This window comes from Rattus norvegicus, chromosome 5 (genome assembly GCF_036323735.1).
Source record: "Rattus norvegicus strain BN/NHsdMcwi chromosome 5, GRCr8, whole genome shotgun sequence".
NCBI classification, from domain to species: Eukaryota; Metazoa; Chordata; class Mammalia; order Rodentia; family Muridae; genus Rattus; species Rattus norvegicus.
This window is the reverse complement of record NC_086023.1, coordinates 66,913,610-66,939,295: the sequence shown is the minus strand read 5'-3', so window position 1 is coordinate 66,939,295 and position 25,686 is coordinate 66,913,610. Positions and strand designations below refer to the sequence as shown.

Below are 25,686 nucleotides of genomic sequence, written 5' to 3'. Positions count from 1 at the left end.
CTGGGCAGAACTATAGCAACCGAGTAGGTGGGGTGGGGTGGGGTAGGGGAAACCCGGGAGTCAGGCAGCCCAGCCCCTTTCCAAGAATAGATTTTTCTAGATTGGTTTCAGAACAACAAAACCTATCCCAAGAAAGAGAAACTTACTTCTCAGTAGAAGTGGATATATTCCTAGTGTTTTCCACTCATGTGATAGCCAGGGTGACAGAGAACTCAGAGATCTCTAGTTTCCATAGGTCTGAAACCTGAAACTCAGAAGGAAAGCCTCTTACACCCAGCGAGAGAGCTGTGCTTGACAACTAGATCTTGGGGCTTCCAGACCAATTCTCATTTCATTATGACACATCGCACTTTGATTTGGGACCACTGTTGGAGGTGAAAAGAAATCATTAGAAAATGAATGTTTCCTGAAATATCACCTGCAATTTATTGCACTCAGAATTTCACACTGATAAATAACCTCTCTCTCATTAACATGCAGGCGCCCTACAATTAGCACGCTCATTTGCACTATGTAAACAGCTTCTCACTGCGCCTTTTACCTCTTTGTTCAAACAAAGATTTCTGTTAGCAAAGCAACAAGGAGGAAATTAGTAGCAGGTGAGAGCTTATTTTTAATTATATTGAGATTGACTGTTGTTCTCCAAATCTTCTCTAATTCCCCCAAGATATTTATTTGCAGACCCGAGTTTTCAATCTATGAAAGCAGCGGCCATTTCTGAGCTTTATTTACTAAATGGAAACACGAATGGCAGCAGCGGTTTCCTGGCGCGGGGCCAAGGGAAGCAGCGTGGTGGGGGAGGGGGTTTGGGGTCGGGGTGGCGATGTGAGATCCATCTTTGATCCGAGAAGCCAGGCAATCGCAGGCAAGTGGTGAGCTCTAATAGAAGGTGCTGTTGGGCAACCCTTCTGCCAGGTAATGGGCTCTGAGTGCCCAGAGCAAAGCCCATTCCGCAGTAACTTTCTACTCCTGCTGCCTGGAGCCAAGCCGCTGTAGTGTTCTTACTAGAAGGATTCTCATTGGTTGCCAAGGATGAGAAATGGTATCTGCCAAGGATGGAGGGACGGGTTTCTGACATCGTGTGGTCAGAATAGTTAAAGGTTATCTATTAACAGCCTTTCTCTGAGGCCAAGAATCTCTTTGGAAAGCCCTGACAACTGACATCCAACCACCAAACCTTTGTACCTGGTAATGTTTTCCACTCTGAAATTTCTCTCCCGAATTGACACCATCTCTCCAGAATTTCTCATAAGCTGGGGGATTCCATACTGGAAAAAAAAATCCCTTTCTACACGACAACTTTATGATCTGTACAGCTAGAGGTAAGACTGTACCTCTTGGGCTTGCTCCAGTCTACACAGACCAAGTTCCTTTAACTCTTTTTGGTGGGATGAGGTTTCCAGAGCCCTCTTTACTCTGGATACTCTGCAGGGTGAAAGCCCTTTTGCAGTGAGCTATCAACCACCACCACCACCACCACCACCACCACCACCACCACCACCACCACCACCACCACCACCACCACCACCACCACCGTCACCTGTGAGTACAATACTCACTGAATTCTCCCAGGATCAACCATTTCCTGGTTGAGGACTTCACCTCCTCTCTTTTCTATTTTGTTAGGTACTTGCTAGAATAGTCTCCTTTTTAAAATCTGCCATTTTTATTTAGGAACAGAAAACTCCTCTTACTGAGGGATTGGTCACAGCGTGCAAAATATTTTATTTACTGTCATTGAGCTCTTCTCATTAGTTGTTAAACAATTTGCATTTTATAAAACGTTTCCTTTTTCATAATGCCCTTCCGTAATGACCACAAGAGAAAGACAAGGTTGTGGCTGTTGACCCCATTTCAAAAGTGAGGAACTAGGCCTCCAGAGGGCACGACGCCCATCAGCATCCAGATGTAGGCTTCCACACACTCCCATCCCCTGTCCTCTGATTGGCAGGTCAGCCCTGCATTTACAACACAGCTGGTTCTGCTTAACAGACTCATTGGAAAGAGGGAGAAGGACGGAGAAATAATTCCTGGGTCAGTGGACCAAGACTTCAAGTCCTCTTCTCGAGTTCAGCATCCTTTATTTCCTGGTCCCTCATCCTCTGTCCTAGAGAGCCAGGTGGATAGGACCCTACAGTCACTGTAAAGGGTGAAATATCCATCTCCATTTATAAGCTGGCCGGAGAAGGACTCTCTTAGATGTAAGATAGAACTCAAATCTGGATTATTTACACTGCACACACGTTTACCCTGGGCTTTATCTTCTGCCTTTCTCCTGTCATGTTTAAAGAAAGGGGCCAATAACAGAAAGGGAAACAGTTTTACCTAGAAGTCCAAACTAGGAAAAGTTAGTATCAGTTTTCAGTTCTTTTGTTTCTGAGGCAAGAATTAAAACAGCTTCCCTCTCTCCCTTTCTTATTAAAGGAAGCCATTCGTGAGAAGCGTCTGACTCAGCTGGGATCTATCACTTTCATCGTTTGGTAAACAGCTCTGAATGGCACGTGACCCAGGAGCCTGTCACAATCTGAGGGGGTAGGGGGTCCATTTAAGGGGTCAAGCATTTGTTCTGAGAGTCTATGCTCTAAAACTGCTCTCCAGATTAGTGAGCTGTGCTTTAGAAAAGGCACTTGGGGAGGCAATTTGAATACACATATCTGGCTCTGCCCCAGAGGTCCATGGGTGCCCATCTGTGGTCTTTCCAAGACCATGATCAGAGTGTAGTTCTCCTGCTCCTTTCACAGGCTGGGTTATAGCCCTGATTATGGTGGCCATGGTGTTGGTGGCCATGGCTGTGGGAGGGAAATCCGTATCTCTCCCAAGTCGGAGAATTCAGCCTCATCTTTGCCAGTCAGTTGCATCTAGAGGCATGACCCATAACCTGCCTTACTTGGGTATGGTTTGGTTTTAATCAGTTGTTTGGGACATTTGCAGCCTGAAGGCTTGGAACCACAAGGCAAAGGAGAAGTGCTTTGATCTAGGATGATTTTAGGAGAGGGTCTTGTCAATCATCAGTTGACAGAAGAGGCTGGGCATGGCTCTTGGGGTGCTCTGGCTTGAGTAATGTCACTGTGATGTAGTTCTTCTGTAGGACTCAATGCACCTCTGCATAACTTAGCAAATGCACCTGCTGAAGGTCTTTTTTTTTTAAATATACTGCATCTGAATGCTGAAGGGTGTCTGCACGTTAGAATTAATGTCAGTCTGAGACATGATAAATATGATTTTAGTGTTTCTTCTGAGAAGCTTCACTGGGGTACCATTTTATTGTCTACCGTCTCAAAGGCTTAAATCTCCTTTCGCTGCCTTCAGTTCATACGATGAAAACATGTGAAATCACTGGGATTTATATAGGCAGATTTGGCAGCTTCTCATTTTTTTTTAACTTGGACTGTCAGATATAAATCAACGTTGCAGCACTCTTTCCAAGAATATGTTAGAATGTGCATGTGTTGGGGGAGACGATGTAGTATTTCTATTATAATTTTGTTTGTTAGGTGTGATTTGAATTGTTTGGTTTTGTTTTGTAACATTCACAATTTGTGGTTATTTAACTGGCTCTCCTCAGCTGCCCTTACCACTGGCTGTCAGATTCTAATTTTGCTTCCTGCCTTTATTCCAGCCCATCCCTTCCCACCCGTCTTTCAAAACCTAATTTCGGTGCTACTTTCTCCAAAAAGCATTCAGCCCCCCCCCCCATAGCTCTACACCCATCTTTCCTCAGACTTTCTTAAAATTTATTGCTAGGTCCATGATAATTGTCATTTACTTCATATTTTATAGTTATGAGGTATCTGTACCATTTAATCTAGTATAGCATGAGTTGTTGTTAGCCGACTGTATCGTATTTTCCCAATCCGATTTTGAAGTCATCACATGCAGGGTCCATATTCTGTACATATTTCTTTTATACCATTCTGCCCTTGGTGACAATACCCTAGGGCTAGGCACACGTGAACAGTCAGTGAGTGGCTGCATTTCACTCCATCGGCAGCACACTCAATAGAGACCTCTATTTGCAAACGCCCTCGAAGCGCAACAAGAATCTTTCGGTTATAAAGTCAATAAAGACAGCAGTCATGTGTGTCTTATTTGTTGCTACATCTACACACTTCAGACAATTGATGAATTAAACTCTCCAACGACTTCTTCTGACTAAACCCAATCGCATCTGTGAACGTGAGCTGTAGGGATGGCAAGGCAGTCATTTCTGTCAAAGGAGAAGCATCGGAATTTGACATGAGCTGGAACCTAACCTTATCTTTCTACAGTCAGAGCCCAGTCCTCCTCTCTGGCACTTTCCGAAATGAAAGCAACAAAAGAGGCTGGAGGGAAGCTCTGATTCTGTGGCTTCATAGGGACGGCATCTTCTTCCTGGAGGAGAGTCCTAATTATGCTCTTTAAAACCCATGGTGTTTCAATCCATCCTAATGTACTGGGACCCCAAGAACTTGAAACCTTTGAGTGTTCAGAGGTGGGGGGAGGAATGTCATGAGCTGGGAAGCTGGGGTGGTGGTGGTGGTGGTGGTGGTGGTGGTGGTGGTGGTGGTAGTGATGGTAAAGTGCTCACTGTGCAAGCATGAAGACCTAAGTTTGCATTCTAGAACCCAGGTGGGGCAGTACCTCCCTGTGCTCCTGTAACAAGATGGTAAGGTTGGGGGAGGAGACAGGAGAATCTCGGGGAGCTACTGGGACAAGTAACCTGCTTTATATAGTATATATAACAGAGTCCTTGTTTCAAACAGAGTGAGAGGTAAGGATTGACACCCAAGGTTGTCCTCTGACTTCTACATGTGCACCCATGCCCCCGCCCCACCATGCATACACACTGAGAAAACATGTTGGGGCATGGAAAGGAATGTCCTAAGCATGAGGAACACTTTCCAAACAATGAGAGCAGAGAAAAGTCACCATGGAAACACTTTGTCCTTTGCTTCTAGTGGTGTGTGTATGTGGCTGCTGTGGTAGGAAAAAGCAGGAACAAACAGAGTCTAAAACTGTCCGCTATGGAGTTTTGACAGTTGATTTATTACAAGGAAATGTGGGACTATCCCTTAATCAAATTCACCTGGCTTCTGTTTCTGCAACACACATTTCCCACCTAGTCAGAAGACGCACTTCTAGAGAACTTCGAAGTCGTGATGGGTCTCCTCTGCTCATGTACTTTCTTTTGCTTTCTACCAAACTGGACTTGATAGAGTAAACAGGCTAACCCTCCCTCAGTAAAGAGTCTCCCCATAGATGGCTGTACTATAGGGGTTCTGTTCCTGTAGAGCCTCCCCAGGGACCCAGGTGATCAGGGTAGCTCTTGTGATTTTATTCCAAGTGTATCCTGAAGGGACCAGCCACAGGAAGGAGAGTGGGTTTGGGGTAGCTTCCCTAAGAAGGAGTTTGGCGAATGTTTGCAGCTTCTTGGATTGTCTTCCTATGCATTCAGTCTAAAATCTACTAGAGGTTTGGGGAAAAAGAGAGACTGGCAGGCTATGGAAGAAATGAGGGAAGTCCAAAGAAGGCTTCTTGGAACAAATGTGGGGCTTACTCTGGGAAGGAATGGGTTTTAGGTAAGTCAGCCAGAAACTGGAAGGAGATAGTGTCTTTACTAGGAAACAGCTGCTCTCCACCATTCTCACCAGTCAGTGATGGGTCACAGATGCTTTCATTTCAAGGAAAAGGCCCAGAGCAGATTGGTTAGAGCAGTGGTTCTCAACCTGTGGATCATGACCCCTTTGGCAAACATCTATCTCCAAAATTAATTACATTATGATGCATAACCATAGCAAAATTACAGTTATGAAGCAGCACTAAAAACAATTTAATGGTTGGGAGATCACCACAACAAGAGGAACTGTATTAAGGGTCACAGCATTTGGAAAGTTGAGAATCACCAGGTTATGTTTCAATGAAGATCATAGGGGGGGAATTAAATCCATTTGACAACGTGATAAGAAGGAGCATGGGTTCACCATCCTTGACCCGTGAGATACTCTCAAAAGTCCACTTCGTCATCAGACACCCAAAGGCCACCACTGAAAAAGAGTCATATTTCTTGCACAATACTTACAAAAGTGTAATGATAACTGATGAATGGAGGCCTGGAGGCAGATCTGATTAATAACATGAATTACTTATAGTTTATTCTGCTTAAAGATAGCCTCATGGCCTTAGTGCTGTCTTTTCCTATTCCTAGAGATTTTAGAAAAAGACTAGTAGACACCAACTAGTGATGTTGGGGGAGGACATTCTAATAAGCAGCAGTAGGGAAGATGAACATGTTCTCTTACCTATGGTTTCCTCTGTAAAATCTTGACAATACCATGACAAGACAGGGCAGAACTTCCCTCCCCCAGTGCCACTCTTCTTCCTTTCAAAAATGAAAGGCTGGCCCAGGTACCATCCGGGGTCTGAGGGCCTCAGGCATTATGAACCTAGGATACTAATCCAGGTATTTTGACACTCTAGTTTCTTGGAATTTCTTTGTGTCCCCTACTTTGTGTCCTCGGAAAGAAGAGGTAGAAAGTTCAATGTTGCTTCTGATGACCTTAAGTATACAAATCAAAGATCATGGAGCCTTTCTTGGGTGTTTCACATCCTGGAGCTGGAGTCATAGGCATTTGTAAACATCGCAACATGGGTGTTCAGAACTGAACTCTAGTCCTCTGCAAGAGCAGTAACCTTCTTAGTAGCTGTCTAAGTTAGGGTTTTACTGGCGTGAACAGACACCATGACCAAAGCAATTCTTATAAGGACAACATCTAATTGGGGCTGGTTTACAGGTTCTGAGGTTTAGTTTAATATCATCCAGGTGGGAGCATGGCAGCATCCAGGCAGGCATGGTGGAGGAAGAGCTGAGAGTTTTACATCTGGAGGCTGCTAGCAGAATACTGGTTTCCAGGCAGCTAGGACAAGGGTCTTAAAGCCCACGCCCACTCCAACAAGGCCACACCTACTCCAACACCTTCTAATAGTGTTACCTTCTGGGCCAAGAATATACAAACCATTATATTCTACTTCCTGACCCCCTTAGGCATGTTCAAACATGAGTCTATGGGGGCCATACCTAAACATAGCATGATACTAAATACATTTAGTCCAACTTCAACAGCCTCCTTTCATAGTCTATAGTAGTCTTAACAATGTTAATAGTCCAAAGTTCAAAGTCTCTTCTGAGATTCATTCAGTCACTTAAAGGTAATCCCCAAAGCAAGACAGGCAACCAGCTGGGCAAACTCCAAACTCCGCCATCTCCATGTCTGATGTCACGCGGTCTTCAGATCTTCACCTCCTTTTTCATCTGCAACAAACTTCCTTCTCCTGAGCTGGTTCCACTCCCTGTTAGCAGGTTTCCTCAGCAGATGCCGTGGCTCTGGCATCTCAAACGTTTTGGGGTCTCCAAGGCAACTTCAATGTTACACCTTTTGGTTTCAATGTCTGGGATGCACACATGATCTTCTGGGCTCCTCCAAAGGACTGGCATCACTTTTCCAGCTCTGCCCTCTGGAGCACTCTAAGCTCAGATTGATCCAAGCTGCTGTTCTTAGTGATTATCCTGTGATACTGGCATCTCCAGTACACTGGGGTCTTCTGTACAAGTAGGTTTCACCAGTAGCTTCTCACAGGCTCTCTTCATGGTCCCAAGCTTCAAATCCTATGCATGGCCCCTTCAGTCCTAGGCCATCAACCACAACTCATACTGCACCTTCTCCGATGGCCTCTCACAGTGCCCAGCCTCAGCTGCTCCTCATGACCCCTTCATGTCTTCAAGGACAGTACCACCTGGGTGACTCTTACACATTACCAAGTGCAGCTGCAGCATGAGGTACAACCTTGGCTATCTCTGGAACACAGCTTCTTTGTGCTCTCAGAAAACACTTCTCAGCTGAGGTCTACTCCCCTGCCTCCCTCTTGGCATCTTCTTGTGGGCAGATTTCTTACCTCAGCCATGCCCTCCTTAGAAAGCTGGTTGATGAATGAACACAGCAATTGGACAGGAAACACAAGGACATGATCGTATTATCAGCTCCTTAAATTTCACCTGACACTGACAGTCTGTAAATGCTTGTCAACTTTTGTGATCATCTTAGGAACACACAGATTTCAGTGATGGGTTCTGGTTCCTGTTTGGGTTTGATTTTATATGACTATAATAGTTGCTGGACACTTGTTATCCCTGGCAATGGTAGTTCATAGGCATGTGTTAACCTTCCTGATTTTCCCAGGAATACATGAACGTCACTGCTCCAGTTCTACCTTGTTTGTTTATGTTTTTGTTGTTGTTGAAAAAAGTTCCCACCCTATAGTCTGGGTTGGACTAGAACTCACTGTGTGGCTTAGGCTTGCCTCTAGTCACTGAAGTTCTCCCAATTCAGTCTTGTGTGTCTTGGAATTTCAGGATGAGCCACTGTGCCTAGTAATGTTTCTAAAACACGTTAGCTTCTTTATTCCGTTAAAGACTTATGTTGTGGGTGGCTGTGGTGTAGGATTTTCCCGTTTTCAGAGGCTGACCTTTAACTGTTTCCAGAAAGCCCAGACTGAAGTGGGAAGCTCTTGTGAAGCCGGGCAGGGAGAGGAGATCCTTCCCCTATTTTCAATAACAAATAAGACAGGTCACACCACTGAGAAAGAAACAGCCTCTCATATTCAGGTCTTTGTTGAAATTGAAGAAACGAAATGAACACTGACGGAGATGGATGATGTCACTCTGTCATCTGTCATGCCCAAATACCACTTCCTCTTGTGATGGCATGTGGAGCCAGTACAGAGAGACAGCTCCATCCCTCACTGGGAGACTGTCAGCTCTCGGCTGTTTACTTGATGGGAGAGTGTCACACCTGGGGGCAAATGGACACAATATTAGGAACTCCAGAAGACACAGGCAGACGAGCTATGGCCTTGCAAATAACAAATCTGAAAGGCCTAATTAATACACAACATTCATCACATTGCCTCTGTATACAGATGACTCAACTAAATTGTATATTAAAAATGTGTGTTGGCACCATATTTGTGCTAGGAGTTACTTGTTTGTTTGATTATTTGTTTTTTATTGAGTCAGGGACTCAGAGTGTAGCCTGGGCAGGCTTTAAATTTTCTGTGTACCCCAGGCTCGTCTTGAACTTGTGATCCTCCTGTCTCAGCCTCCAAGTATTGAAATTACATATGAGCATGACCCAACCTGGCTTGTAGATGTTGTGGGAAACCAAGAGGCCAATGGGTTTGGGAATGGGGGTGGTTGTGCAAAGTTTTGGTTTGATTTAAGACTATTGTTAAGAGTGTTTATGATCTAGGGGAAAGACAGAAATATTGTTAAGTCATTGAAAAATCTATAAAATGGTGTATAATTAAGCTAATGACAAGTCACTAAGGAGTCATGAGTCTTTGAGAAGGGAGGAGACCACTTAGGTAAAAAGGATCAACACTTAAAAAAAAAATCAGTATGCCTCACTGTGTTCACTGCAGTGTTGTTCACACTAGTCAATATGGAATCAGCCTACATAATCTACCTACAGATGAATAGGTAAAGAAATTGTGGCATGTATACACAATAGAGTACTATACAGCCTTCAAAAAGAAGGGAATCTTCTCATTTGCAGCACCATATACAAGCCTGGAACCTATGATATTCAGAGAAGTAAGTTGGGCAGAGAATAACAAACACTAAATGATCTTACACAAGGAATCTAGAAAAAAATGTTGAAATCACAGAAAGAGAATAAAATGGTTTCTGAAGCAGAAATGAGGAGCTTGAGAAGGCACTGGCCAAAAGTCACACATCGCAGGCTGAGAGGAGCTAAAAGATCTGTGTGTTTTGGTGACTACAGCTGGTAGACTGTATCTTGAACATTGCTAAGAGTGTGGGTGTCGTGTTCCCACCACATAAAAAGATCAGCTTGTGAGATGACATGCATATTAATTTATTTTAGCCATTTCAAAAATGTGCAATATGTCAAATGTTATAATGCACACCACAAATACACACATTTTTACCTGTCAGTTAAATTCTATTGTTGCTATGTGCTATGCATCAAGCTGGAGACTTTATGCACACTTGTTTCTTCTGCTAAAAAATGCAAACGAGAGAGCTGGTTTGTAGGCAGTGCAGTGGAGATTGGGCTCCTACATGATTGTGATCATGTCTGTTATGCCCTATAATGGAGGGGCCGTCACGGACATGAAGGGAAAGAACTGAGTGGCCATCACTGTAGACAAGCATTTTGGGATCCAGGCCCAGATGGTGACCATGGACTTCCAAAAGATCTCTCCCATGGGTGACAGGCTCTACATATGCCTGGTTGGCCTGGTCATTGCCACCCAGCATCTCAAGTTCCAACTGAACATGTATGAGCCGAAGGAAGGTCGGCAGATCAAGCCTTACACCCTCATGAGCATGGTGGCCAACCTCTTGTATGAAACAGTTTGGTCCCTACTACACAGAGCCTGTCATTGCTGGCTTGGACCCGAAGACCTTTAAGCCCTTTATTTGCTCTCTGGTCCCCGTTGGCTGTCCCATGGTGACCAATGATTTCATAGTCAGTGGTATCTACGATGAACAATGTGTGGGATGTGTGAGTCTCTCTGGGAGCCCAACATGGATCCAGAACACGTTTGAAACCATTTCTCAGGCCATGCTGAATGCTGTGGACTGGGAAGCCGTATCAGGCATGGGCGCCATTGTCCACATCATTGAAAAAGACAAGATCACCACCAGGATGCTAAAGACCCCGATGGACTAACCTGTGCTCTGGATGGACTAGCCTGTGCTCTGATCCCATTTCCCTTTTGTTGTTTTTCTTTTTAATAAAATTGCCTTTCTTTCAAAAAAAAAAAAAGGTGAACGAGAGCAAAATGACCTTTTATGGGTGGTTCAGCTGAATTTGGGGCAGTCAGAATATCTCACCTGTGTTCGCCAGAAAGCCATAGTCAAGGTGAAGGTCAGACTCGAGGCCAGGCAGACTCGAGGCCAGGCAGTGGCTAAAGGCTTACCAGTTTCTTCTTCACTGGAGATGGTGATGGGGTGAGCAGCTTTAGAACAGAACGTGATAATTCTCAATGGATGGCAGGAAGGGGAGCAGAAAGAGCAGAAGGCACTGCATCCTGAGGAAGGACAGTGTGTCTGCTTCCTGACTGTACGCTGACACACAGAATCAGCCAAATAATCTCAGAAGTAAAGGGGAAGGTGGTTGCCAGAGGCTGAGGCTAGGGGGCCAGGGAGAAAGTGACCAGTGGACACAGAACCTTGGTGAAATAGGAGACACATGTTGGATTGTTCGTGTGTGTGTGTGTGTGTGTGTGTGTGTGTGTGTGTATGTGTGTGTATGTGTGTTTGTGTGTGTATCTTGATAGAGTGCAATGCTCTCAAAATTTGCTATGTAGCTGAGCATGCCTTTGAACCCTTGAGCCTTCTGCCTCTACCTCCAGAGTGCTGGGATTAACATGGTACACTACAACGTCTGGCATACTTGGTTTTGTTTTGAGCTCTATTGCTGTGTGGTGACACCAAGGAAGACATTCCCATTCAATCTGGTGTTGTCTCCTTACCTACACACACACACACACACACACACACACACACACACACACACACACACACACGTTTCAAGAGATAGGCTAGCTGGCATTAATCACCCCACAACCTATGTGTCTCTTTGTGCCCCATAATTATGCACAACTATAACTTGACAGAAATGTACGACGATAGACCTTTACTTTTCCCACCTGCCTCACCCATAATGTCCACAATTTCCTGAAAACACCTGCAATAGAAACAGGCCTTCTCTCTCTATGAAACAGACTCTGGGCCAGTCTGTTTCACGAGCTTAAGGCAAGAATCGAAGATCACACACATAGGAGCTCAAATAATCCCTATGAAATGTGTGAATAAGTCAATAGCTACTCCCTGTCTGATGTGGCATAGATATGTTCTGAATCAAGGCTACTGAGTTTGGGAGGGAATCATGAGACTGGGGTGTGTGGAGGATTTCTGATTGGTAAGACCTGAGTCCAATCCCAAGGCTAGTGCTTCCTGATGCTGTGACTTAGGCTAGCCCATCAATTGTCTGGACCCTAATCTTTCTGTAAGGGTTCATCAGGTGTTCAAGTTCAGTTCATACAGCTTTGACCATCAAGGCAGACCCACTGAAGGGTTTTGCTAAATTCACTTAAATATTTTTATTATGTTATGTGCATGGGTATTTTGTCTGCATGTATGTACATGACATGCCTACTGCCAGAAGAGGACATCAGATCTTCATGTCTGTAGTCGCAAATGGTTGTGAGCCACCATGTGGTCACCTGGGAATTGAACCTGAGTCCTCTGGAAGAGTAATCGGTGCTCTTAACAACTGAGCCATTCCCAGTTCATTTTGGTTTTCTAGAGAATGTCTCTTCTGACTTTTTCCCTCAACCTCTTGTCTTAGCTGATATGAATAAGGAGGGGAGGAAGTAAGAGGACGGAAGAAAGTGAGAGAAGAGAAGGAGAGAAGGGGAAAGAAGGGGGTGGTAGGAGCTGGGATTGCTGTGTGTACTTCAGGGTACCGTGCCATGGAACACCAGACTGGAAGCTCTTAAAGACTTCCTTCAGATGGAGGTGACATTACGGATTGTGATTTATTTTTTTAAGCCAGCTATAAACAGTGCTTAATTCTGGATGATTGGCCACCCCTGGACAAAATTTTAAAAAGCCTTGTGCTTCAGCCCAATGGAGAAAACAAATGATGGAAAATGGGCCTAATGTAAGCATTCAGGTTACTTAATAATGAAGCCCTTCCCGTCTGTGTTCGTAATAAACAAACTGCAAATAAATGAAGCAAGCCGCCTCTTCCTGGCTTCTAGGAATCCCTTTTACAGGACATGGGAAAGCCTTGAGTTCAGATCCCACCTCTGACCCTTGATTCTCGTGTCACTGTGGACAAGCACCAGCTTCTCTGTGTCTGAGCTGTCTTGGTGGTGAAATGAGGAAGTCTAACAAGGCGTGCTTTCCTTCATAGGTTTTGATTGCATTTCTTGCTGTTGACCTCACGCTTGGGGAGGCTCACCATGTGCATTACATAATACTCGGCTTTTCCTGGGGGTTTCGTTGTCTGAGATGGTCACCATTTCTGGTCAGAACCTCTGATCATGGGGAAGCGTGCTGGGACACCACGCTGGGATAACATGACTCCTGGTAAACAGAAGGAGCACACAGTGTGGCCACTGAATTTCTGGAATGATCATGAAAGGCTGAGGAGACCTGGTGGAACCAGGGTGCCCAAAGCACAAGCAGACGTAAACGTAGATACTCGTTCTCCATTTGACAGCTCTGCAATCATGGCCACTCTGTCCGTCTCTGAGATGCACTCTTGGGACTGAATCTACCCCAGTTATTAAACAGGTCTTTAACTAGTAATTAAATTGAACAACACATTTGGAAATCTGTTTAAAACCATAGCACCCGATATAGAAATGTAATCTGTTATCCCTAACTTATGAAGTCCAGTTCCACGACGTCTTAGACCATGTCATTGATTACAACCTACAGCCTTTGACTAGAATTCCACCACACTTCCTCCCTTAGAGATTGGAAATAGCTCCCCCAGCCCCCTTCACCCTATTATTTCCTGTAGCCACAATGATCCTTTCACTACTATGGAAAACAAAATGAAAACAGGTCAACCTAACCATTTACAGGCGTTTGAGTGTCATCCCCATTGTCTAGTTCCCAAAAACTACCATTACCTCCAAAGGAAACCCCATTCGACTTCCTTTCATCTCCATCATTGGCAACATGAATTATGTCTGTCTCTGGGTTTATCTGTTTGGGACATTGAATATAAGTGGAATCCTATAAGATACAGCCTTGTGTATGTGGCTTCTTTCCCCTGGCATAATGTTAATAAACTTCATCCATAGACCCATGTTGTAGTTTGTTTCAGAGCTCCATTCATTTTTATAGTTAAATAATATTCCATTGCACATATATCCCACTGCATGTATATAGCACAAAGTGGCTTATAACCCTTGTGAACTATGACTTTTAACCCTTGTGAACTGTGACTTTGAGATTCCATGATTCTTCATTTAATTTCATGTTGTTAACAGATACCCTTAGATTAAGTCCTCTTGCTCAAATAAGACATCTTTGTGCTGGAGGGAGGGTTAAAATTTTTTTTTCAAACACTCATGGAGTTAAGTTTTCTTGATGATAGAGCTGAATTCTCCATCTGGAAGACAAGCAGCAAGCCAACATAGCAACGAGGCGGTGAGGCTGTTGGGGGGCAAGGAGTTCAGGAGACACTGTGGTGTGAGCCAGGGCTGTTACTGATGAGCCCCACCAGGAGACGACCTTTTGACACAGAGCTGAGGATATAAAGAGCCCCGGAGCCGATCTTGTCTGTGTTAGGTGCCCGATCCATCAATCTAGAGTACATTTTAGTCAAAAGTCCTAGATACAGTTCTTTCTTCCTACAATAGAGGCAATGCTGTCTTTAAATTATGGAACAGTAATTTAGATAGACATGGGTTTTCTCAAGTTTTGTTTTCCAAAAGCCTAAGCCAGGACCTAGGGAGATGGCTGAGCAGGTAAGAGCCCTTTCTGAGTAACCATGAGAACTTGAGTTCCAATCATCAGGACCTTCATAAAGATTTGGGTTTAACAACACATATCTGTAACCCAGTACTAAGGGAGGCAGGGATAGGAGGATGGAGGGGCTTGTTGACTGCCAGCCTAACTTTAGGGGCAGTGAGACACTGTCCTAAAGAAATAAGGCAGAAGTGATAGAGCACACACACACACACACACACACACGCATGCACACACGCACACATACACACTCTATATGCATTGACATATACAGTACATATTCATACACACCTAAGAATCCTAGATGTGGAATGTGGCTTCTATCTTTGCCACAAAATATCCCTCCCCCTTTTCCCCAGAATTTTAGTTATCTCTTTACATAGTTCACCTTCTTCCCATGAAATGCTAATAATAACTCTGTGGATTTCACTCCTCTTATGATTCCCACTCTGTTCAACCAGCTCAGGTCTGTGGATCACCTAGGATTCCTCCCACAAGAATAAGCTGAGCGCCCTTGCTGCTCACTTGTTTTTGTTCTCTACCAGGTAAAACCTCCTTTGCAAGTTGCTTAAGGGCAGGAAACAGGAAGTGCTCTGATTCTGGTCCTGTTTACTTAGACAAAGAAGGAAGTGGGATGGAGTGCTGTGGGGCTGGGAGAACAGTCATCTCATCTCCACAGATACAACCGACAGGCTACTGTCTCTCCCCACTGCCTCTGCCTGAAGGCTCTTCTTGGTCAATTTTCCTGGGCTTTGAGTTCTCTGTGTCTTGTTTTGGCCTCACAGACAAGAGTCTCCCTAGCTGGCTGCTTCTCTCTACCCTTTCTGGTATCTTCTTCATAGAATCCTTTGCTGGCCTTGCTTTTGTCTCTCCTCCCATGCTGGCTACTTTGCTCACTACTCTGACAAACCACCTGACAAAAGCAATGGAGAAAGAAAGGCTGATTGTTAGTCCACAGTTCCTGAGGCCAGTACATCATTTCGGGGAAGGCATGGTGACAGGAGTATGAGGCAACTGTCCACGTCACGTCCATTGTTGGGAAGCGGAGGGAGGCGGATGTTGGTGCTCACCTTACTTTTCTTCTTTTTATTTAGTCCAGGACTCCAGCTCATTGACTGGCCTCACCCATGGTCAGGGGGAGCCTTCCATCTCAATAAACCTAACCTGGAAGCTTCTTCACAAGTGTGCGTGGAGATTTGCTTTCCAGGTGACTCTAAGATCTACCAAGTTGACAATATTAACCATCACACCTTCCCTAGTCTGTCACTCAATTCACCCTACCAACTCCATTTTGTTTGCAGCACCCAACCCCATGACACCCTACCTTCGAGTCTTACCTAGGTCATTGTTTGTCTTAAGCCACCCAATGCTGAGGATGGTAAGTCTGTGGCGTTTTCTCTGAATTTGCTTCCCTCCGTTTTTTTAAAACATATATGGGTTTTTCCTGCATATATGTATAAGCACCACATGTGACCACATAGGTGATATGCTCATGGAGGCTTGAAGAAGTCTTTAAATACCCTGGAACTGGGATCACAAGTTGTTTTGAGGCATCATATAGGCATTGGGAACCAAACTTGGGTTCTCTAGGAAAAAAAATAAGTGCTGTTAACAAGTGAGCTATCTCTCCAGTCCTGACCTTACTGCTTTGTGCTCATGAAATAGACAGTTATCCTAATGCTCATTTTAACTTGTTGAGCATTTTGGTTTAGAATGAGGAACAAAACCTGGCTTTGTTATCAAAGTTAACACTATGGTACAGGATACAATTGCTTAAATTTAAAGTTCCCATTTTGAAATTGGGAGACACTATGAAACTAGCCAAAATTCTTGTGGACGAATATGTTTTAGAAACCAGAATGTGTCAGAGTTCGAAAAGGTAACATGTTGCAGATGATGTTAACTTCCTCTCCTTCCCTCCCTCTCTCCCCCTCTCTCTGTACCCTTCGGATCTCAGAAGGCACCCATCATGGTGACATTTCTGCAGCAGACTATATCAGCATTCAGATAAACAGAAGAAGACTTTTCATAAAGCTTTGTTATTAGTTCTCCCAGAATTTTAGGGTCTTAGAGTTCTAAAAAAATTATTAGAAATGTATTATGGACCTGTACCTATTTTTAGTTTTTATAAGGAATAAGTGAAATATTGCTAATAAGAAGAATGTTGTGTATAGTGTAAGTTAATAACAAGAAAAGAGCTGGAGAGATGGCTCAGTGGTTAAGAGCACTGACTGCTCTTCCCAAGGTCCTGAGTTCAAATCCCAGCAACCACATGGTGGCTCACAACCATCTGTAATGGGATCTGATGCCCTCTATATAATAAATAAATAAATAACATGAAAAGAGTTAACTGCCCACCCAGAGCTGATGGTGTGTTCAATTCAACACTCAACAACAACAACACACATGAATGTCCTACACACTGCTCTATTCTGCATGCTGGCCACTATGCAGCCAAAGGATGAAGAGTTATTTTTAATTAGTGCACACAATAGTGCATTTCATTATCACATTCTGAACACGTTCATCATGTGCTTTGCTCATGTCTAACCTTTGTTCTTTCTTGTCCTCCCTCCCACTTCTTTCTGGTCCCTTTGATTCCCCCAAACAATTCCCCTTCTACTTGTATGTTCAAGCATTTTCTCCGCTCACCTTCAGGATATACATGTTTCTGTGTCTTAGTCTATCTGTGATGCTGTAACTAAAAACCTGAGGCCAGGTAATTTACAAACCACAGAACTGTATTATTTAGTTTTGGATAATGGAAGTCTTAGATGAAGGAGCCGGTAAATTCAATTCCACATAGAAGGTGGATTCATGCTGCATTCACACGTTGCAGAAGGCCCTCTGCTCCTGAGGGTTCAGTCACTGTCACCCAACTACCTCCTAATCCTATTGAGGAATTTTGGAGGATATAAGCATTCACACAATAACATCTTGCCTGTTGCGTGCACACATCGAATAAGTCTTCTGAGAGCTTTTTAGCTCTACTAAGATATTTTAGGTTTAGGGACTTAAAACAAAATATGTCAGATAAATTAAAATTTCTACCTTTCAGAACAAATTAGTCCTAGAAGGCCTTCTTCGAGTGAGTCACATTCGGGAGAAATCTGGCATCGGGGTATAATTAACATTCTGGTTGCCCCCAGTTTCTATGGAGATGAATCTAGCCCCTTGGGGGAGTACTGATGGATTTGTAATCTTGAAGATAAGTAACTGACAGGTAAGAAAATTTCCTTTTTCATCTTCATTAATTATTCATCAAATGCAGTGAATTTCTGTTTATAAATTGGACCAAATGGACAAACCCTCCCTGGTCCACATCTTACAATCAGGTTCTTAGGACTGCTGAGTGTCTGAGGCAAGGTGGTATTTGGTCCAGCTTAGTGGCATGTGCTTGTGTGCAGTCACAAGAGAAGGGATAGAGACAAGATACCTCATAAACTATAGGTAGAAAAACATAGGGTGCTTCAAACTTCCCAGTCACTGGCGTTTTCTCATTCTCTCCCAGAGCAGAGGTTCTCAGCCTGTGGCTTATGACCACTTAGGGTCCACATATCAGATATATACATTACAATTCATAATAGTAGCAAAATTACAGTTACAAAGGAGCAATGAAGACTTCTAAGGTTGGGGATCACCACAACTGCATTTAAGTAATGAAATCGTTTTATGGTCAGGAATCATCACTACATGAGGAACTTTCTTAAAGGGTCACACACAGCATTAGAAAGGCTGAGAACCCCTGTCTAAGAACGTGCATTTGTCAGACCTCAGACCTTACTTGTCTTTTCAGTACAGTGTTCCTTAACAGAGTGTAGACACTGAGTAAATCATCTATGACTGAATGAATTAGTGAGGTTAGGGTCTGGGGAGGATAGCATCAAAATGAATTTCTGAAGGGTCACGTCCCCTGGGTGATCCAAGCTGAATCTTCCAGAGACATAGCTGTCCTCACTCTTGTGCTTGGCTCAAAAAGAGTGTACACAGTGTGTCAGCGAGAGAAGGTTACTGGAGCAAGAGCCTGAGCGTTATTCCAGTGTAGACGTGCTTTGGCCACATCTAAAAGAGTCACCACTGTGAAACTGTCTTGCCTCCATTTTTCTCTCTTCATGTGTGGTATGCATGTTCACATGTGTGGGGCACAGATGTATGTGCGGATGCCCGTGTCCATGTGTGTGGAGGACTGACATCGGTTCTGGGAACCTCCCCAGATTGCTCTTCTGTTCACTCACTGGAGAAGAGCATCTCAGTCAGACTTACAGCTTTGCTGATGGACCTAGTCTTCTGGCCATCTTGCTTTGGGGATTCCTTGCCTCTGCCTTCAGAGTTTGGAATGATAAGTGAGCTGCTGTGCCATGCTTCACCTGCTCGGCTACCTTCTCAGCCCTTTCAAAAACTTGGGGCTCTTTTGTTTATTTGTTTTGTTTGTTTTTCTAGAACTATCCTTTGCCTGAAGTGTATCCAAGAGCCATGGTCATTCAGGAATCACTGGTGCTCAACAGTTACACTGTGAAATGACACCCTGGTCTGGGGAATAGTGGCTTAGTTCCATTAACCAACTTTGACTCAAGGCAAGTTCTCCAAGATTTAACTTATTAAAGAACAAAACAAAACAAACAGTCCTCTGAAGGACTGCTTGTCCTGTGGCTAACTTGCCAACAGCGTGATTTCTAGGGTCAATTTAAAGAGTTAGTGGCCACTGGTGTCTTAGAGGGTGGTTTCAAGGGCCTTTGAAGAGTTTCCTAACAATGTCTTTTAAAAAATGTATTTAAAAATGTGTGTGTGTGTGTGTGTGTGTGTGTGTGTGTGTGTGTGTGTGTGTGTGTATGAACCTTTGATTGACACATTTAAAAGTTTAAAACAGATACTGGTTCATTGGTTCAAATTAAGGAATATTTCATTTGGGGTTTTAGCATTAGGAAAATGCTTCAGGATTGAGATTATCAAAGATTTAAATTTAAGAAGAAATGTGTGGTCCTTGTTTCAGAGACAACAGACACACATCTGTTGCTGTGGATGGTTCTGGTGAAATGAAGGTTTCATTCTATTGACTTCATTGGCTTTTAGACACCCATCCTTTTTGCACAGTCCACTCTTTAACTCTACAAGTGGCAAATCAAATAGGTTGAGTTTTGGAACTTGTGCATACTAGGGAAGCACTCCACCAGTGGGCTGCATCCTGCCCAACTTACGTGTTTTTAATCACACTAGTTTTGACCTTCATAATCTATATCAGTGTCAGGAGTATTGCCTGTTCTCATCTTTCAAATACTCACTATGTACTTACAGATTCCTTTTCCATTTTCGCCTCATCTGCCCCTTTGTGTCCAAGAAAGCCATGTGCATCCAGAGACTTGGATTCAATTTCTGCTTTCTTTCGTCAGCTGTGAGATTCTTAGTGCATCGATGAAGCTTAACGTACATTTGCTGTACATAAGAAAGCCCTGAAGGCTGTGCAATGATAAGGCACTGACAGGAGATAGTCGCAGCACAGGACAGAGCCTGTTCCGAAGCAGCTAAGAAGGCGAGCACTGTGGCAGCACCAGGGGACACCCACTAGCAAGGTCAGCAGGGATTTGCAAACTGTCCCTGATAAACTTGGCTCTGACATTAGTGCTTTGCAGGTGGCAAAGAGCACTCCAGGCAGAAGAAACAGCATAGACAGAGTCCCTGAGATATGAAGTGACCTGTGTATTTGGTGAAAATTGTGCAGGAATTGTCATAGCTTAGGAGGAAAAGTCATGGACGGTGTTGATGAGTTATGCGGAAGTCACTACTAAAATGGTTTTACGGAGTGTTAAAAAAATTCAAACTTCATTTAAATTTTCAAAGAGAGTCAAAGTGTACCAAACCTTGCTGTATGCACTTATATCAGGGAAAGAAGAGGGAGAACAAGAAGAGGAAAAGAAGAGGAAGAGGTGAGGGAAAAGAGGAGAGAGAGGAGGTGGAGGGGAGAGAAGATCCAGGTTCTCCCATTTAAGAAACAAGTAATTTACCAGCCTTAGGTAACTTTCTGCATCTCTACCTCAGTGGGCTCCTTCTCCTTGTCACCCCAGAGTAACCCTAAATCTAAAATTTGCCCTTGCCATGTTCTTATTTTTCACTATAGACTTACTCATATTCAGGAAAGCTGCCTCAAGAATTATTTGTTAAATAGTTCAAAGCATGGGTGGGGGTCCTGGGTGTCCCCTCTGGTGGGTGCGGTTGCGCCTGGTGTCACCATGTGATGCTTCCAAGCACTCTTCACCCTTGGGTTTTATGCTGGCGAGTGTCTCTTTGTAGTTCTTCTATTTTCTTTTACCATAACTTTGCACGAGTCTCTCTCAGAAGGCTTTTTCTTTGACATAGTAACGGCTAGAATTTCTGCTTCTGCTTCTCGTCCTTACCCACATGTGAGTGGAATAATTATAATTGTGGACAATTGTGTTTGCGGCTTGAATCTTTCCCATCTTACTATGTTATGCAGTCTGTATTTCTAGATAATCTTTGTATTAATTATTTTTATAACTGCACAGTATTCCATCAAGCAAACGCATTACAATTTGTTTTTTTATCATAATTAAATTGCTGGAAATTCTGGCTGTTTCCCATCTTATGCTATTATAAGTAACATTGCTGTAAGAACCTTTTTACTTTAGACTTTTTTTTCTTTCTTTGAATTATTTCCTTAGGATATATTTTTATGAATGAGATTACTCTGTCAAAGGCATGATTAATTCTGTAGTTCTTATAACCCAAGGGGCTTGCTTTAGAATAAAAAATTGTTTATTTTATATTTCTGATTATAAAAACAATCTATGCTCATTATAGAACATATGGAATATGTAGAAATGGCTGGGGAAACCTAAATGTCTCAAAATTTTATCCAAGTATAATCATTATTAACTTAAAAGTAATCCATTGTTAACTCTGAGAGATTTCCTTCCACTTCATAATTCTGGGATTATATGCTATTTTACACAATAACTTTTAGCCTCGATTGTCAGCTTTTCCCATACCACTGAATATTGGTTATGACATAATATCCCCTTTCCCTTTTTAAGACAAAGTCTCTGTCTGGATTGGCTTCATTCTTGACATGTTGTTCAGATTGGCTTCAAATATGCTATGCAGCCAAGAACGACCATGAGCTTCTGATTTTCCCCACTGCTGTATCCCAAGTGCTGGGACTACAGGCTTGAAGCACCATGGCCAGTATATGTAGTCCTGGGGATCAAACCCAGGACCTTGTGCATGCTAGGCATGCACTCTACCAGTGGAGTACACGCCTGGGATGGAACCTTTCTTCATGGCCACCTGACATTGTGCTGTGTGGACGGTTGTCTATTCCTTAACATTGGACGTCTCAACTGGGGAGGATAATACTATAAATAAGAATTCTCACTATTCTCACTATTCTGAGAATTCTGGCTATTCTCTTGGCACAAATGTTCAGATAGAAATGTAGAGTTGTCAGTTTTTGACTCATGCACCCTGGCCGCTCTATATGAGTTTCCTTTTATTGTGGTAAGGCTCTATATGAGTTTCCTTTTATTGTGGTAAGTAATTGCCACAAATACCGTGGCTTAAAAATATGACATCTTCCATTTCTAGACATCTCACATCTAAATTGGTTCTCATTAGGCTAATAGCAAACTGGCAACATGGCTGCATTCCTTCCAAGGACCCGAGAAGGATTTACTTGCTATTTCTAGTTGTTACGTCTCATTTCTTTCCCTACTTTAAAACCAGAGATGTTGAGTGAAGTCCTCCCCACCATGTCAGCGCTCTCATCTCTGCCCTGATCTTTCATTTTTAAGCACCTTTGTGCAATGGACTCTCCCAAATGTCTGGTTTTTAATCATGCAGCCTGATACTAGCACACGTGCACCGTCAACATTCGATGAAGACAGGCTCAGTGCATCATGTAGAAATGAAGTGGCCATGAGCCCTACCGCTGTTACTCTGGGCTTGGGCAAGTCTGTTCTATTTCTTTCCGTTTGACTGGTATTTGAAGTGTGCCTGGGACACGTCCAGTCCTCGAACACATGGTGATGGACATGAGTAGCCAGATAAATCAGTGCTCTCAAATAACCTTCAACGTATACCTCTCTTAAACTTTAGGCTTCTTCTGCAAAATAGCAACAAGGATTATATAGATCCCAAAAGGACATGCAAGTGAATTGTAAAAAGCAATCCAAATGTGAGAACTTTGCTATTTTAAGTGTTAACAGTTTTCCTAAAAAGATAAGGCAGCCGAGGAAGACGATGCATCTTCGTGAACTTTCCTTCCATCCCGTAAGTACAATTTATGATAGGACCACACCTTTGCCAAAGAAACTCTCCCTTTCTGTTTCTAGATGGTTCCACGGGATCCGGGGCAGTAATTATACCCCTGTCTTTGCAGGGGGGTAATCCACTTTCCAAAGCCTATCTAATGGATATTTCTAGTCTTGTGAACTGGCCAATACAATTTCTTGAATCATCGCCCAGTGCGGACCCAATTTATATTTGGAATTTCATGCCATCTTGAAGAAATATCACCGAGTGCCAGGGTCTTCTCTGAGCTAATTGGGCTTTGGCAGTGATGTCATTCGGCAGTGGGCGTTAGTGGAGAAGATGGCAGCAACGACTCCAATCCCATTTCGGCAATGTGTGCCCATGTGTGCAAAGAGGCTGCTCCCTCACGTGCAGTCACTCCGCCTGCTGCAGTCTCACTTCTGGTCCCTTTCTGAAGACGGAGATCAGCAGTCTATTTATACCCCATGGCTAGAAGCATTTCTCTCCTTCCTTGCTACATACAACTGTTATTAGTATGTCTGAAAAATATGGTTTTAAAATTCAGTCAAAGACATCATGAGACTTATCAAACTTTTCCTAAGTAAGAGGCAGCCAGACGCAAAGAGAAAGTCTGTCCAGGGTTAGGATTTTAGTCTTTGGAATCAAGCAAACTTGCTGAGGAGAGCTGTATAGTTCCTTAAGCCCTCTGTGTTAATCTGTCTCATCTTCAGTTTCCTTATCTTCAAAATAAAGCTATTACTTGTTTTTGTTTTTCTGTCTATATCCATTAACATGATACTGTGCTGCAGGAGAACATTTTCATACACGCATGTACTGTGTGTCGAGCATTTCCCCATACCCAGGGATGAGACCCATACACTTGGCCTCACTGAACAGTTCAGTCCTGTTAGGGATGCTGAGCCAGCATATCACACTGCTTCTGACAGCAGCTGATTGCCAATCCGAGGGACATTAGCTTTCATCAGCCATCACTTCATTGTGTCTTTTGGGGGCTTCTTTTACTTCTAATGGCCTATGAAATTATTACTTGTGAACATAGTGAAGTTCTCATTCTGAGGGGTGCTGCCAGGAGGAACATGAGAGCAACTTCTGTTTTCTGCTACATGCTTCGGATCACGTAGAACTTGGCCAGGCCAGCACTCAGCCACAAGAGTTCATTTCTTAAGGCAGAGCATAAACAGTGTACCAAGGCACATAGCCTCCATGTACCTGGGATGACTGTACTATACAGAACAAATGCCTTTGTCTGTACTGGTTAACATTCTCCAGACACAGAGGAGTCCAAGTCATGAAAATCATCAAGCCTGTGTCTCTTGGGACTCAGTTTCTCCTCTGGAGACCTGAGCATATCTCTACACAGTCTGATTGGTAAGAGGCACCAGCCTCTAAACTAGAAGACATGACCTGCATGTAATTTTCTTAAAGAAAATAAATTATTTGAACCATCACGCCATCTTCTGAGATAGCTTTGTTACACTGACCCAAATCTTCCCCCACTCCCGTGCCTCTCTGCCCCTCAATGCCAGCCAGTCAGTAATTACTGACGACGCTGCTGAGTTAGTGATCATCATCTCTGGGTCATAGTAGGTCATCGGTTAAGGCTCCTCCGTTGGCTCGTCAGCTCCTTTATTCAGCCTACTGCCTCTTCTGTTTTTATTTTTTTCCTCTTGGGGCCGGGTATCGACCAGGGTCTCACTGTGTCATCCAAGGTGTTTGGGAACTTGCTATGTACCCAATCCTCAAGCTTACACCACCCCCTCCCTGCCTCAGCCACATAATTACAGGTGTGTGTCTCAACATCCAGCTTGGCCTGTCTCCTATTAATCCATTTACCATTCTAGTCCGGACTTTTAGCCAAAGTCTGAGGAGACAGAAGAAAGGAAACAAAACATGGTTCTCAAAACAAACAAACAAACAAACAAGGAAGCAAGCAAGCATTGTTATGTGGAGAAGTCAATATTGAAGAACCAACTAGTCCAAGTGGTACTGGCAGGAGGAAGGTTTGGGGAGTAGGAAGCCAAAGAAGGATTAAGAACCCTGATGGTTAACTGGGCTAAAGGATACAATTAGGGATTCTGTTAGGCTACCAAGCATGGGAGAGCAAAACAATGGCAGCCCCTTTGAGGTGTGCCACCCAAATCAGAGCAAGAAGGTAAGTGGGACGTGAAACTGAAAGGGAAGAACTCTCTCTCTCTCTCTCTCTCTCTCTCTCTCTCTCTCTCTCTCTCCCTCTTTCTCTCTCTCTCTTTCTCTGTGTGTGTGTGTGTGTGTGTGTGTGGTGTGTGTGGTGTATGGTGTGTGTGGTGTGTGTGGTGTATGGTGTGTGTGTGTGGTGTGTGGTGTGTGTATGGTGTGTATGTGTGTGTGTGTGGTGTGGTGTGTGTAGTGTATGGTGTGTATGTGTGTGTGTGTGTGGTGTGTGTGTGTGTGTGTGGTGTGTGTGTGTGGTGTATGGTGTCTGTGTGGTGTATGGTGTGTGTATGGTGTGTGTAGTGTATGGTGTGTATGTGTGTGTGGTGTGTGGTGTGTGTGGTGTGGGGTGTGTGTGTGTGTGTGGTGTGTGGGGTGTGTGTGTGTGTGTGGTGGTATGGTGTGGTGTGGTGTGGTGTGTGTAGTGTATGGTGTGTGTGGTGTGTGGTGTGTGGTATGTGTGTGTGTGTGTGGTGTGGGGTGTGTGGTGTATGGTGTGTGTGGTGTGTGTGTGTGTGTGGTGGTGTGGTGTGGTGTGTGTAGTGTATGGTGTGGTGTGTGGTATATGGTGTGTATGGTGTGGTGTGTATGGTGTGGTGTGTGTGGTGTGTGTGGTGTGTGTGGTGTGGTGTGGTGTGTGTGGTGTATGGTGTGTGTGGTGT

At 43.7% G+C, this 25,686-nt stretch overlaps 1 pseudogene; it reads left to right on the top strand.

Moving 5' to 3' along the window:
- Positions 1–10,126: 10,126 nt before the first annotated feature.
- Psmb3-ps3 (proteasome 20S subunit beta 3, pseudogene 3) lies at positions 10,127–10,727 on the top strand (annotated as a pseudogene).
- The last annotated feature ends 14,959 nt before the right edge of the window (positions 10,728–25,686 follow it).